This window comes from Nicotiana attenuata, unplaced genomic scaffold, assembly GCF_001879085.1.
Source record: "Nicotiana attenuata strain UT unplaced genomic scaffold, NIATTr2, whole genome shotgun sequence".
NCBI classification, from domain to species: domain Eukaryota; kingdom Viridiplantae; phylum Streptophyta; class Magnoliopsida; order Solanales; family Solanaceae; genus Nicotiana; species Nicotiana attenuata.
Window position 1 is genome coordinate 4,026 of NW_017671832.1, and position 13,363 is coordinate 17,388.

A 13,363-nucleotide genomic window follows, 5' to 3' on the forward strand; every position below is an offset into this window, starting at 1 on the left:
ATTCTGCTCTTCCGTCCCCCGCCTCGACCGACATCTTGTTCATCGCCCGCCCCGGGTTGATAAGTTGCAACAAATCCAAGAGCTGGATTCTAGACGGTTGACGTCTTCGGAGTTATACCGACCCCCCCCCCCCCGGTCGGGGGAATCAAAACTATACCCACAAGTTTCACGGGCGACACGGGCTATACGCCGTTGCTCCTGAACCTCCGCCTCAGTGGCTCGACCCGCAGCTAAGAACTACTCGAATACGACCAATCTGGCCTCGGCATACACCCACATATCATGCGCCTCACGATGCGCATCCTCATCAGTCCTTGGTGCAGCAGTCCGCTTAAGGACTTCAATCTCAGCCGCCTTGGCATCGAGTTCGGTGGTCATAGTGGCAACCTTGATCCGCAAATCAGCAGCTTCCGCCGCTACCCCACGGCCAACCTCCAACTCTTCTTCCTTAGACTGGAGAAGAGTCTCCAGCTCAATGTTCCGAGCCAGGGCGGTCATCAGCTGCTCGTCGATCTGCTCCAGCTCGGCCACCCTCCATTTCAGCTGGGCCTCAGACTACTCCAAACCCTCACGGAAAACCCAAAATTCCGGGTCCTGCTTGAGTAGGTCCACCAGCGCCTGATGCTTGATGCGGCACCGCCGATATTTCTTTACCACCTTGTTAAAGGTGGCTGCCTTCCTTTGCGCTCGCCGCCCCCTCTCTATCTCCAAGATGAGAGTCTAAAGAAGAGGAAAAGGAGGAAAGGCAAGTCAGTATGCATCAAAATTTACTTTACGGTACATGAAGAAAATAGAAAAATACCTGTAAGGCCGCGCCGGCAACCCTCCGGGATAGTTCCCCGTCGCTAACCCCTTTTAACATTTCGCACTCAGCGGCCGCACATAGCAGGGTCATATCCGCTGCAGCCTGCTCGCTGTGTTGCAACAGGTTATACCCTCCTAGGATCAGAATTCGGCGGTTGGATCTACCTGCCGTCATCCCCACACGGGCCGGACCCCGCGTTAACGCATCTGCATCCGCCTGGGCGGCCTCAGGGCCTACCCTCTCGGTATCATTGCCCGCTTCTCCAACGGCAGCCGACGAGCCGCTCTCCGGAATGCGTGTTGGGCTGGCGTCGAGAATCGCCCCCCCTTGGGGAGCCGACCTCCCGGAACGGATGGCATCTGCCATAAAAACTGGCCTTGACTCCCGACGGGGCTCGCTCGCCCCCTCGTCTTCCGTGGCTATCCCCTTTCCAGTTATCAACCGGCGTCTTTTCCTTTCCGGCGGCTCCTCGCTCTCAGAAGTCTCCTCCACAGCCCGTGGGGATGGTATTGAAGGAGTCACTTCCCTCGTGGACGCCGCCACGGGCAGTGGTTGAGGAACCTCCGCAGCGCCATCACTGGCGAGCCACAGGGTATATATCCGTCTTCAGAGTCAGTCCCCGCCCCAGGTGAGGTGACGACGTTCTTCTTCTTCTTCTTCTTAGGGGCGCTCCGACCTGCCAACGCGAATAAGTCAGGTAACAATAACGTAGGGAACTCCCAAACCGTAGCCAAACAATTACCTGACAGGTCGTACTGTTGAAGAAATGCAGCCTAGGTACGGCATTCCTCCGCATAAGGTATTATTCGTTCCACCCATGATTTAATGTCATCGGTAAACTGGGGTGGAGAAGCCCTCGCTGCGAATAAAAAAGGGAGAGAAGCAAAGAAATCACAATGGCCGTATGGTCAAAAGCGCAAGCAGTCCCGAATTCTATGAGTAGAAATACTTACGTTCTGGATTCCATCTTTCCGGGAACCCTTCGGTATTTGACACTAGGTGCTCCGTCCTGATGTAGAAATATTTACGCCAAAAGCGGCGGCTGGGCTTATCATCGGCTTTAACAACCAAGCCCCTTGTGCCACGACTTTCAGCATGGTACCCCTCAGGTAACAAGGGCTGAATAACCATAAGAGGTGGTGGACCGAGACGCTGCACTCAGCCCTGGCCGCATAAGTGCTCATAATACGGCACACCTTCAAGGTGTAAGGAGTGAGCTGAGCCGGACACACATTGTAAAAACGGCAAAGCTCCTCCATCAGAGGGTAGATTGGAAGATTGTAACCGATCAAGAACGGGTACTCATAGAATGTGCAATATCCAGGCCGGTGCACATTGGCATAGTCCGTCCCGGCCGGAACCATTTCCACATGGTCCGGAATATGGTGCATCTCTCGAAGATCATCTAAGTGGGATTGTAATAAAACGCTGTGCTCCCAGGGAAGGTCTGGGCTTTTAGTTGGAAAATCCCTGCGAACATGCATCTCCTTCGGAAGGACGTTGTCTACACTGAGAGGAACAAGGGCCTTCTCCGCCTTTTCCCCTTCACCACCGGAAGATGGCGGAACCCTAGACGGGGCATTATCTTTGGCCTTTTTACTACTCTGTCCACGTTTTGTCATGATTATACTACGTAAGAAACGAAGCACTAACGATAGGAAGTGTGGTTTCAACAGAAGTGGGAGAGTCCCTCACGAAATAACAGTTACAGGAAAGAAAGACAAAGGAGTAAATCAGAAAATGCTTTCCGAAGGCTTGAAAGTTGAATCGAATCGAACCTCTCTCCTACTTATAGGGATAAGTTGCGCAGAAATCGAAGAGTCGTGATTCAAAACGTGCGTGAGAAACTAAAATGTCACATCATCCTCTGAACCGCCTCGTGGGCAAATATAATAATGATGCATACAGGTGATGACGTCATTCCAAAAAGGAAGCCATGCGTCAGTGGCTCAACAATGTCATATATTTCACCTCATTCATATTGCCGCCCCTGGTCGAGGTCAAATTCTCCTAAGCCGAGGTTCGCATTTCCGCCCATCGAAGAAGCCCACCGAATGCGTCTCCAACGAGCGGAGGGACTAACTGTATGGGGTCAAATTTGACCGTCAGCATCTCTACGCCAGAGGGTACGCCCAGTGAGTGTATGCCGACTAACGTAGCGGGTACGACTCGGACGTGGGGACAAAAGCGACATCGTTTAGGACTCGGTGTCTTCACTAGGGAAACGTTACCTATCTTTGTAACTTTTTTATTCTTTCGAGGAAGGTCTCTTATTATATAAAAGAGACCTTCACATTGTAGAAGGGGGGTTTGATCTAATACAACTCTCTCATTGTCTGGCTTTCTCTCTCTATCTCTACCTCAAACGAACATATCATATTGAGTTCATATTATCACTTTGCAATACTAGATCTACAACAATAATATCATCTTTGCATCTCTAGGTTTATTATATTTGATTATGATTTACCCTTTTCTTACTTTTTATTGTTTTCTAGCTTACAAAGTATATTGTTAACTTTTGAGCCAAACAATTTGGCGTCGTCTGTGGGGATTTCGAGAATCAAAATCATAGTATCCACCTAGAGAACAACCAACTACCATTCTCTAAACCACACAAACACAAAAGATGGCTGAAAATAACCCAAGATCAAAGGCTATATTGGGTGTCACTACCAATCTACTTAGCCCTCTCAACGAGGCCAGTGACGATGACATCTTGAATGCAACCCCTAGTATCACATCGGGTACGGAGGTCTCACCTTCCCCATCCGAAGATCTGACGATCTTGCACGAAAAGGGAGCTTCCACATCTACGGCTACGGAAGCACCCTCAGCGGTCAAGAAGCTGCTGGAAAGATGGCTAACGAGCACTCCGAGTGGCTTGGTTGAGAGGTCACCACAAAGTAACATCAGGTGTACAACAACGGTAGATACCACTGTCGGCGTGGGCGAACCGGAGGTTGCACTAGCAAATAACGAACCCGTCGAGACACAGACCAACGATGGCACGCTAACAGCCATCCTAAAGAAGATGGAAGAAATGGAAAATGAAAACAAGGCTCTCCAAGGAACATCAGGAGAGGGTCGACAAGATTCCCGGTGCCCCCAAGTTGCTACCAAAACGCGACGTGGGAAAGTTCGTTGAACAACCATACACTGAAGAAGCTGCCCCTCACTCCACCCCAAAAACCTTCAAGATGCCACCCTACTTGAGGGTATATGACGGGACCACTGATCCCGAGGATCATTTGATCCACTACGTCACCACTGTGAAGGGCAACGACCTATCAAAGGAACAGGTACCGTCGGTACTGCTGAATAAGTTTGGCGAGACATTGACAGGAGGGGCTTTAACATGGTACTCTCAGCTACCAGCTAAGGCAATATCAACGTTCAAGGAAATGGCGGATAAGTTCGTCACAGCCCATGCAGGCGCGAAGAAAGCGGAGGCCAGGGTCAACGACATCTTCGCCATCAGGCAATCTACAGGAGAGGGATTCAGGGACTTCCTAGCAAGGTTTAACAGAGTAAGGATGAGTCTACCAAACGTATCGGAAGGTATGGCAGTTGCGGCTTTCCAGAACGGGCTAAGCAGGGATGGTTCGAGGGCAACAAAGAAGTTGCTGAGCCGCCTCATGAAATATCCCCCTACCACATGGGAGGAAATCCACAACGCCTATTGCGCTGAGGTACGAGCGGACGAGGATGATCTTAATGGGCCGACCCAACGGCTAACAGCGATACATCCGGAAACGGGGAGAGATCGACGGAACGAAGGACGACGAGAACAACTCCCTCATTCCAACAGAGATCGACATCATCCATACACCAGATCCTCCATCTGCCACCAAGGCATATAGACGCGCTACAGCGACATGTCGCCCCACTCCGAAACGAAAGAGGTACGCTTCCTTTATTATCCGCCCTTAACTTTTGTGTGTCTCCTTCAGAAATAGTGTACGCACTGGAGAAGCTGGGCACCAAAGCGCAGTGGCCGCAAAAGATGAAATCAGACCCCGCCACAAGGAAATCAAACGTCCTATGTGAGTTCCATCAGGAACGGGGGCACAAAACCAAGACTGCATAGGCCTACGGCAAGAGGTGGTCAGGATGCTGAACTAGGGATACCTGAGGGAATTACTCAGTGACAAAGGGTAAATCAACTTTGCACGCGGACGGGAACAACCCCATGGGCCGCCGAAGCCGCCCTCCCCAGCACGCACGATAAACATGATCGTCGGAGGCGGCGACGACTTGGCGATCAATCACGTCAAGTTTACCACCACGCACAAACTAAAGCGGACCATCGCCCATGAACGGTATGACGACTTCGAAGATAGTATCACCTTCGATAAGTCTGATGCCGACGGTTTATCTTTCCCTCATTACGATGCTTTAGTTATCACTTTACGTACCGCTGATACAGATGTTAAAAGAATCATGATCGATGACGGAAGTGGCGCCTGTATTATCCATCCAAGGGTCCTCGTACAAATGGGACTCGAGGATAGGGTAATACCGCGCTGCATAACACTAACCGGTTTTAACAATGCAGTGGAACGGACGTCCGGAGAAATAGCACTGCCCGTCTTAGCAGGAGGAGTCACGCTGGAAACAACTTTCCACGTGATAAACCAAGAAACGGCGTACAACGTCATCATAGGACGCCCGTGGATACACGCCATGCAAGCGGCCCCTTCAAGCCTTTACCAAGTGATCAAATTACCTACCCCATGGGGAGTATTCAGTATTCGAGGCGAGCCACGCACCGCACAAGAATGCTACAAAATAGCCCAAGACTGCGCCCACACCCAACAACTAAAGGGGGCGAGCGCGGAGGCATAGCAATTAGCCGTGTCGGGGGCTAAGGTCAACCCGACAACGGACGCCATCAAAGACCCCGACGTCGTGGAGGCCTGTAAAGCGACGGTCGAAGATCTCGACCCAGTCCAGTTGGACGAAACCAATCTTACGAAGAAAGCCTATATCGGGCACGGCCTCGCCAACCCAAGTAAGTATCGTGAATTCTTAACTAACCATGCAGATTTGTTCGCCTTTTCCCATTTAGATATGCCGGGAATTCCGCGAGACATCGCCACCCACAAGCTGAATGTCGATCCACTACATTCGCCCGTGCGATAGATGAGGAGAAAATTCAACGCCGCTATCAATGAAGCGGTCAGTGAGGAAGTAGACAAGTTACTGGCCAACGACTCCATCAGAGAATCAAAGTACCCCAGTGGATCGCCAATGTCGTCATGGTCAAAAAGAAAAACGGGACAAGATAATACTAATTGAATTTCTTTTAATTGCCTTGATATTTTGAGTCTGCCATCACAAAATCGTAAGCAACCACAGGCACAAGATAAATATACCAAGAAAGTTGGCAAAGAACCCCAGGTCCTGGTCATCAATCATAGTGTTATTAAGACGAAAACAGAATTAGTGTAGAATTGAAAGAAGCCTATCAGTTACGAGAATGATGTGAAGTGTTACCGTTGTAAAAAAGAATTGGGAGAAAGAGAAAGAGAAAGAGAGAGAAAATAAAAAGAATAGCAGTCTAATACATTATTTTGTATATAAATAATAAATATTTATACTAAAAGGTAATTAAATGATAACCTCTCTAAAAGGAATAAATAAATTTATAACGTAGCACAAATAGGTAAAAATCTCTTTAAAATACAAAGACTGTTTTGCCTGGTAATTAAAAGCCAAACTGTTGAGGGACTATTTAGGGGCTTTGTTAGCTTAATTAAGAAGGGATAAGGACATAAATGTCAACCGGAAAAAATTAATGACTCGTGGATGCTTGTTAATTACCCGCACATACCCTAACACTTTGAGGTACTCCCCACAGTCAAATTGACTTTAATATTTATGCAATTATTATTCTACTTATATTGATGCCCCACGTGCTTCCTGCATATATACAATCATTAATCTGCACAGAATCTTATCCCAAAAATTAAGCATATATATTCATTACACTCGTATGGAACTACATGTTTCATCTTTCAAAGTTTCAATAATCTTTTCGAACTTGAAGAAAGTAGATCGTGGACAAGTGGGCCTTGGCTCTTATGTTCTTGTTTATTTTTTATTTTTCTTTCTTTTGATTTGATTTTCTTGTTCTTTGCAAATAAAATTTTAAAAATAAAACAAATAAAAAGTAGATACTAACTACATATATACAAAATATAAAATAATCAGATACATGTTACCACTAAAATAAAACATTCTCAAAGTATATTTATTAAAGCTTATAAATTATAATTAACATATTTCGGTTTATTCATTCTTCAATCAACTACATGATATATGTTCCTACCTGTATTAATTGTATATCTTCATTCATTGATTCATATCTTTACTTGCTTTTATTGTCTTTACCTTACTTGCGCACTTTATTATACTGTGTTATATATGATATTGTGAGTCCTTTAGCTATTCTTGTATTGATATTTTTCAAGGTTTGTGAATATGAGGTAATGACTATTCTATTTTTGTACTGGTAGTTCCTTGAGGTTCTATACGATCTATTTCCTTTTGTACTGAGATTACAGATTTTGGTTATGTTGGTTTGTTCATGTTAGTGAGTTGATATTGGAAACGAGTTGTGCGCTGCAATAGTATTAAAATGAATTGATAATGGGAACGAGTTGCACGTCGCAACAGATATTGATATGATAGTGTGATCGGGTTGCACGCCGTAACAGATATTGTGATAAATATAGGGATCGGGTTGCGCGCCGAAACAGAGTTTGATGCGCTATAACTGTTTGTAGCTATAGTGCTCTATTTTTGTACTGTAATATGAGGTTAGGAGATGATGTTATTCAAGGGCCCTCTGTTAGTTGACCTTCAGGTCCCGTTCTACGAGTTTACTTGTTTTCTCTATATTTCTGTTTTCTTTTATTATTATTCGTACAAATTGCATGAGTGTCTTGTCATAGCTTTGTTACTACATTGTTGAGGTTAGGCTCCACACTTAGAGTACATGAGGTCGGTTGTAGTCATACTATGCTTCTGCACTTCTTGTGCAGATCCCAGTATTGGTCCTAGTGGCGCATAGAGGAGATTGCTCGGATCCGACTCATCCAGGAGACTTGAGGTAGAGTTGCACGGCGTTTGCACTCCCCTTGTATTTTATTTCATACCATTTGTAGTATTCTAGTTGCTCATGTACTTGTGATTCCGATTTTCTAGGAGGAGATTGCGTTACTTATGTAATTAATTCATATATTTCTGAGTTTATCAATCGTTAATTATCATTATTCTATTTTTAAATTTCTAAAACTAGTTAATTCTTTAGCTAATGTTGGGTTGCCTAGCAACTGGATGTTAGGCACCATCATGACCCCATAGTTAAAATTCTAGGTCGTGACAAGAATTGTAGTATACATTATCCCGAGATTTCTTACATTTGAATATAGAACTGAAATCCTAATATTTTATGAGCATTGTTATCCCTTATCCTTATAACCAACTATCCCTCAAGAATAACGTGAGATGGTCAAAATATTGTAATCTACCCCAAACAAATTGGCTTCCTAAAGTAAGAGACTTTAATCTCGATTTACATCATAGTTGTATCAACTGGAATGCTCTTTTCCCTTTCCTTTTATGGAATATTTGGATTAATAGAAATAATAATAATCAAAACAATACTTCCAACCCAATAAATATTGAATTCACCATGCAAAGGGCCATAGAATACAAGCTGCTAATCGGGAGTCATCACTACCCTCTCAAAAAAACAACAATCAACATAAAATGGTTTAAACCCCAAAAAGTTTGGTATAAGTTAAATATTGATGCTAGCTACAAAGTAAACCACAAGAGTGGCCTGGGAGGCGTATTCAGGAACTCCAATGGGAATTGGATAGTAGGATTTACAAAATGCGCTCATATAAATGGCTCATTGGAAGCAGAACTATTGGCTCTACTGGAAGGACTACAAATTGCTCAAGAATGGAATTTGTTCCCGCAGGAAGTGGAATCGGACTCCACTGAGGTAATACAATCCATACACCAAGGCAATCAAATGTATAATAATATTATTAACACTTGCAGGTTGTTAATCCACCAAGGGAAGGAAGTGATCCTCAGGCACGTGTTCCGGTGATGATAGACTATAATTAAGTAATTTAGTCGATTATTACACTCTAATTTACTGCACTTTAGTTGAGTTTGCGCTTTAATCGCTAGTGGTTTGCACTAAGTGTGTGTTTTATGCTTTGTAGGAGTGATTCCGAGCTATATAGATGTTATAGAATGAAATCAAGTGATTTGGAGCTTTTTATTCTGAGTAAAAGCCCAAGGAATTAAGCCGGGATCGTATTCAGGGATCAACGGATGATAGAGCAACAAAACGAAGAATCGAGTAGGCATATTGCGCACTATCTAGTAAAATGCACATAACGTTTTGCTCAGAACTCCATTTGGGCTCCACAATATATGGTTGGAAAGCTAACTCAAAGGGTTACATTTCATGTTTTATGTTTTTCCAAATACCAAATGAAACAGGGTGAAAAATACAGTCTAAACCGAGACCGCGGACCTGAGGCGGGCTGAGGCAGTATACTTGCCAAATACCGCGTTCGTACCGCGGTTGACCGCGGCCGCGGCTGTCCAGACGTGAAAGAATTGTCCTTTTTTACCTAGGAGAAGGTATAATAGTTTGCTCCCGACCTTACTTGGTATATATAAATGGAAAAACGATATTTTAAGAGGCTGGACACATTTTTGACATAATTTAGACCTATGGAGGCTAAGGAGACCGGGGATTCGACCTAAGGAGTCAAGAACACATTGGGAGCAAGGCGGAGAATTCTTCAACGAGTTTTTCCTTCCTCTTCCTATCTTTTATTGTAGGTTATAATTTTTACTATTGTAGTTTTACATACTATTATGAATAGCTAATTTGTTATCTAGGGTTTTGATGGAACCTTTTGTAGGATGAATTCTTGTTATATTTTTATATAATTAAGCCATTGGATCTCTCTACTTGTTCAACTACGTGTTTGTTGTTGTTGATTGAATGGCTATCAATTGATTGTGCCTATTTAGTGTGTACTGCTCTCGAGAGAGTACATATTTAGGTAGTTGTTGAACAACGTCACTCCTAACGTATGTGAGAAATCAATACATTGGGTTTAAAGGTAGGTTTAGAAATAACAAATCCTTGACGTGGTCATAGTGAGCGGTTAGATGAATCCAACTAGCGTAGTTCGAGAGAATATGTCTAGTAAATTGTTGTAGTTGCTCAAGAGAGAATTACGACACCTAAAGAGCTCACGATCAGTAGAGAATACATTGGCAAAATTGTAGGGAACATAGCTAGAAGATTCCGACTATTGGGGAAATCATAACTCTAGATCTCCTTAATTTAGTCTCTAACCCTTTGTCTCGTTAGTTGATAATTTTACCGCTTTGTAGTGTTTGCTAGTTAACTAGTTATAAATATAAAACTCAATCTTTAAAAATTTGGAAAATTGTTCAAACTTGTCTTCTTAGTGATATTAAACACATATAGCTAAGCCTTAGTTCTCTGTGGGATTCGACTCCGGACTTTTAGACCGGATTATATTTGCAACGACCACTTATCCTTTTTAGGACTAGAGTTGGGCGTGATCAAATTTTGGCGCCGTTGCCGGGGAACTAACGATGTAGGTGTAGGTGTACATATTGCTAGGTTACAAGTTTGAACTTTTATTTTTGTTTTGTTGTATTTGATTTTTTTATTTATTTTTGTTTTACTTGTTAATTGAGAAACATGACATCCTGGAATTATGGGAATTTTGATGTTGGTAATTCTGCTTTTAATCCTCCTTATGCATATTGTGAAGAAAACCACCCATGGCAAAATTATCAAAATATTCTCGAATGTGCACCAACTCAATCTCATGTGTGGAATGTATGTGATATGTGTGGTGGACAAGATGGTCACTTTCATGGTTGTGCTTATATTTCTTATCTTTCCTCAACCCCTTACTTTGATGGTTCTTCTTTTCCTTGTGAAGTTAATAGGAACAAAGAACCCATGGATGATGACCTGAAAGAGATCAAGGATAAGGTGCCTTGTGAAACAAAATGATGAGAAACAACTGCACATACAAAGGCAAGATGCTGCTATTCGCAACCTGGAGGCACAAGTGAGTCAACTAGTTGAGGTATTTAATGCTCAACAAGCCAATATTGTGGATAGTAGCCAAGAAGAGCATGAATTATATGGTGAAATTGAGGTGCAAATGGAGGAGGTCAGAGTAGAAAACCAATAATCTAACCAACTAGAATTTGAGGATGTCGATGTTGAAGAAGTAATACTAGAGTCAACCAAGGACGTTGAAGATACAAATTTAGTTGACTCTAGTGTTATTGGTGTTGAGGAGGTTAAAATCTTGAAGTTCATGTATTTGAGCGCGTTGGACCTCATTCCAAATACTTCTCTACATTATGTTCAGACGGTGAAATGAAAATTCACCCTTATGAGCATAAAAAGGAGTCCAAAGAAGAGGTAGATGAGCCTTATATTTTGGATTTCTCAAGGCCGTCTAGGCAAGGTGAAACTCCTCGGTCGAGAGCCAAAAAGTGCATAAGATTTTATCTAATTTTTGGCTCGCAAGAATTTGTACCGCCCCAAGAGCATAATCATAAGCTTGAAGCAAAACTTGGCGTTCAATTCAAAGCTCAAGGTGGAGGCAGAAAGTGATTCACGTCGTGTCGCGACATTAAATCAAGCGCTTGTTGGGAGGCAACCCAACTTTATTGCTTTCTTTTATTTTTTTTATTTCTCTAATTGTATTATGTTTGTAGTGTCGATGTTTTATTTTCTAGGAGCACGGGAAGCAAATCTATTGGAAGGATGCAACAGCAAACCAGATGGTTGGAACTAAGTGTGAGGTAGACGCACGAAGGACCAAGCCCGGGAGAAGTCTGAGTACCCCATGAGCTGCTAGTGCTTCGGCCTTTAGCCTACCAGGGAGTCTCTTTTACCCTTTTATTAGTTATGATGTGCATTGGGGACAATGCACAATTTTAAGTGTGGAGTGAGGAGATTGTCTGGGTGACTTTCTATGCTATTTTAGTTGTGCTATTTTAGAAAAACGTAAAAAAAAGTTTGGACTTTTCCCGACGATGGATCTGTTAGACAATTTTCTTGAGGGATTTAAGTCTAAAGAAAAAGGACAAAAAAATTTTCTTTTGTTAGGTAGTGTAGCAATTTCCCCTTGGTTTTTCTTTGTGCCGCGGTTCTTTTCCAACGGTTTTGTTTGAACCAGGTGTAGTTAGTTTTTTTTTGGGAATAGGAGCCATTGTGTTGTGTTTTGAAATGAAGCAATATCTCTTGACTTTGTTATGCCTTGAGAATAGTGAGTACTTTGGCTGTGACGCTTAGGCTCAGTTTTTGACTCTTGTATAAGTACCTTAAATTGTATGATTTTAACTTTACTGAACTGCTTTGACTAGATGTCTTGATGAGTCCAATCCTGAGTGTGTTATATGCCATGTGTGTGTGAGGTTTGTGTGTTATTCTGTGCATTGCATTTGATGCCTAGAACTTTCCCCGTATGTTTGCAAAGCGAAATAGTAGTTTTATTCAGTCTTGGAAGTAATATAGGCGTTTCTTTGTTGAGCCAGATATGTATATTTTACCCGCCTAATTGTTATGTATCGTAGTTAACCCCTTTGAGCCTGTAATCCTGTTTGTTTGGCAACCACATTACAAGCCTTACCCATTTGTTTGAATTAACTATCTATTCGAACCTTTTAACCTCTCATGAGCACTTGAATTGTTATGAACTGTGTAAAAGTTAAAGTGTGGGGTGGTTGGTTTGGCTGTTGAGTGGAACTAATGAAATAAGGAGAAAGGTGCACTGTTTTGAAAAAAAAAGTAAGAGCCACTTGAATTGGAAAAAAAAGAATAAAAAATAGTTGGATTGTTGTGAAAAATATTACTTGATAAGTGGTGGCTCTTGATGTAGGCGTGCTTAAAGAAGAATGGAGTTAATATATAGTGATGTGAAGGTGGAGTTATGATTTGACATAAGTATGTGGTTTGAATGTTAAAGTATATGTATTAAAGTGCTTAGGAAGGTGTAGTCACTCTTATATCTAAATGTATCATACCCGTCCCGCAGCCTACATTACAACCAAATAAAGTCCTACTTGATCCTAGACTGAATGAGCTCGATTAGTAGAGTAGTACACTACGGGCAAGCCTATGGTGCATCTTTTGTGGCATATGAATGTTATTTCGAAGATGCAACAGCCAAACCAGATGGTTGGAACTAAGTGTGAGGTAACGCACGAAGGACCAAGCCGGGAGAAGTCTGAGTACCCCATGAGCTGCTAGTGCTTCGCCTTTAGCCTACCAGGGAGTCTCTTTACCCTTTTATTATTATGATGTGCATTGGGGACAATGCACAATTTTAAGTGTGGAGTGAGGAGATTGTCTGGGTGACTTTCTATGCTATTTTAGTTGTGCTATTTTAGAAAAACGTAAAAAAAAGTTTGGACTTTTCCCGACGATGGATCTGTTAGACAATTTTCTTG

At 43.0% G+C, this 13,363-nt stretch overlaps 1 pseudogene; it reads right to left on the reverse strand.

The window, feature by feature from the left end:
* Window positions 1-6,121: 6,121 nt before the first annotated feature.
* LOC109210454 lies at window positions 6,122-6,226 on the reverse strand (annotated as a pseudogene).
* Between the last annotated feature and the right edge of the window lie 7,137 nt (window positions 6,227-13,363).